This window comes from Suricata suricatta, chromosome 5 (genome assembly GCF_006229205.1).
Source record: "Suricata suricatta isolate VVHF042 chromosome 5, meerkat_22Aug2017_6uvM2_HiC, whole genome shotgun sequence".
Classification (NCBI taxonomy): Eukaryota; Metazoa; Chordata; class Mammalia; order Carnivora; family Herpestidae; genus Suricata; species Suricata suricatta.
The window spans coordinates 59,031,692-59,034,592 of record NC_043704.1 but is presented as its reverse complement, the minus strand read 5'-3'; the positions used below and the strand labels follow the sequence as shown (position 1 = coordinate 59,034,592).

At 39.4% G+C, this 2,901-nt stretch overlaps 1 long non-coding RNA gene across 1 annotated transcript in view; it reads left to right on the top strand.

Moving 5' to 3' along the window:
- The first annotated feature begins 1,172 nt into the window (after nt 1-1,172).
- The window catches only part of LOC115291751, a 5,103-nt gene continuing 3,374 nt past the window's right edge, over nt 1,173-2,901 (top strand). Inside the window, exon 1 of the long non-coding RNA XR_003908656.1 lies at nt 1,173-1,713. This is a non-coding gene — a long non-coding RNA (uncharacterized LOC115291751). The remainder of the gene's footprint in view (nt 1,714-2,901) is intronic.

The following is a 2,901-nucleotide window of genomic DNA, read 5'->3' as shown; positions in this document are numbered from 1 at the left end:
ATTCCACCCCCGAAATCTTGCTTGACGTTGAGACTTATTTATAGGAAAAGTTAGATCTAGAGAGAGATACTCAACCAGCCATGTGGGAGATGTCAGTCTCCCTCAAACCTCCCTAACTGCAAAGGAAGGGAGCCAGGGATGTGATGACACCCCCTTTGCCTTTAATGCAAGGGCTCCTTCCAGAGGTTAATGTGGTTAAAAGAGCTAGAGGCGCTGCCCATCTCTCCAATCAGTTAAATCGATCCTTTTTCTGTACAGAGAAGTCTGCAAGAAGGTCGATCAGTGGAGCACCCTATTCTGGAAGTTAAGATAAGAAAGTGAGGAAAGCAAAAGAATATTTTTTTTCTAATTTTGGTAAGAACTTAATAGGGGTTAAATTACTGGAGGAAGTGACAGGGTATGAGTCAAATTTTAGTTGTAATTTTCTTCTAACTAGCATATAGGTAGTTACATAGTGGTTTCCTGTATACTATACAAAACAATTTATGCATTGTGAGAGCTCTATTGCAACTATTTTCTCTTTACACTTCTTGTTGTTTAAGATGTGTGTAACTAAAATGCTGATATAGATATACACTTTATTTTTATATAGACAATATCATTATAAAGTTATCCAAGTCTTAATCAAAGACTACCTTATAATAGCTAAAAAGGATAATAACTCCAAACCAGATAACTACAGGTTGAATTGTTTAAACTTCTGGAAATGTGTGTTTTGAGCGATACTCTATGTAGAGATTGAATAGTACAGGATCTCACCTTTCATTTTAGTGATATTGACATTTAGTATGTCTCTCAAGTTAAGAAGTGCAACTATTGTCTTCCAAGTAGCGTTAAATCAATAGGTGAGCTGTAGCCCATAGGTTGACTGCTATATTAAATTGAGTGTTGTGCCCTGGGGCTTTCTATGTTCCATACCAAGCATTAATGATCACAAGATACTATTCTACCTCTTATGATTCTTTTTTTAAATTTTTAATGTTTATTTATTTGAGAGAGAGAGAGAGACATAGAATCTGAAGCAGGCTCCAGGCTCTGAGCGATCAGCACAGAGCCCAATGCAGGGCTCAAACTCAGGAACCTTGAGACCATGACCTGACCCGAAGGTGGAGGCTTAACTGATACAGCCACCCAGCTGCCCCAACTCTTATGATTATTAATGATCACTTGACAATAATGAAGTAATGTTTATCATGGCAGATATCTACTATTTATTGAGTGCTCGTTTACGTGTAAAGCATTGTTATAAGCCTTTTAAGTGTATGACTTCCTCAATTCACATAATCACCTTAAGAAGTAGGTAGTTGTGGTGTTCATTCTGGTGATCAGAAAACTGAGGCACATAATGGTCAAGTAACATGTCCAAGTTTACAGAGTAATGAATGAGTGGTATAATCTGAATTGTAACCTAGTAATCTGATTCCAGAAACCATGTTCATACTGCAACATCAACTGAAGGAGCAATGGAGGATTTGAGCTGTTCTGGATTCATTCTATGATGCTTAGATCTCTCTGCTGAAGCTGACCCAGAAATGTTGGATTAATCCCTGTAATCCATGTATAACACCATGTAACCCAGTGATGCTTTCAGTTCCCAGTTCCCAGTTCTCGGCCACTGAGAGAAAAAAGGAATTTTACCAGGCACAGATTTGAAACTACATCGGAGAGCATAATATGCTGATGTCAAGGACAGATCATCAAATGGCGATCAGGGTAAGTATGTAAAGGAGGATATAAAAATGGGCAGGCTATAATGAGGATACTATAATGAGATTAGGCATACTGGAGACTAGCTCAGGGCCTCGCAGCATGCACGCAACTGGATCTGAGCCAGTTGCACTTGAATGCAGGAGTCTGTAACCTTGGTCTTGCTCAAGCCTCGTGCCACAGTGAGGGCACACTTAAAACTGAAGATAAAGTCAAGTATGCAGACCTGTGTGAAATTGAGGGATTGGTGAATCTTACGGTTGTTAGCAACAGTGATAGGGAGAGGTAAGGGGCCTGTGCAGAGCCCAAGACTCTCTTGGGGGAGACCTGACTACTGTCTCCCCTCCCCAAGAGAAGCATTGATATGTTTGAAAAACCAATTAGACAAACAGTGATGAAGCCAAGAAAAAATAAGGCCCAGAGGCTCAGGAGTAAAATCATCTCCCCAAAATTTCAGTGAAGGTAAGTCTGACCACTTCTGAGTTATAAAAGCACCCTGGTGGCCGTGGGGAAAAAATCAGGTGTCCCATTTGCTAAAACCCACATATCACAAAATGTCCTAAGTTTAACCTCTTTTAGTGGCAATCGTTTTCAAATTATGCTGATCACGTGGTATATGATTCTCCAGGAGGCCAGAGTAAAATTCAAATTGAATCCGTTGGGGTTTTTTTGTCTGTAAAATACACTGCCCTATTCTGCATTGCAAGTATCTCCCCTGTCTTACCACATCTCAGAAACCTCAAAAGTGGTATGAGTAGTGGATGTAACATATCAACACACATCCTCACACACACACACCCCACACACACATACATATACACAGACATATAAATATACATAGATGTGTAATTTTAGTTAAAAATGAAAATAAAAATTAATTGATTTTATCATTTATTAATTTAATTTATATGGCTACCCCTGGGTGGAAGAAAAGAGCAGCGTGGAATAGTCAAGGATGAAAATGAGACTTTTGGTGAATGTATCTTGGTATAGAGTTTTTCCTTCAGAGTGATGAAAATTAGTTGCATGGTTAAATAATAATATATAAAGAAAAAAGCAATGCCCCCAAATTGAAAACAAACTCAGCTGTGGCACCTGGGTGGCCCAGTTGGTTAAGTATTCAACTCTTGATTTCTGCCTGGGTCAGGATCTCTCAAGACCCGGATCTCATGGTCATGGGATCGAGCCCTGTGT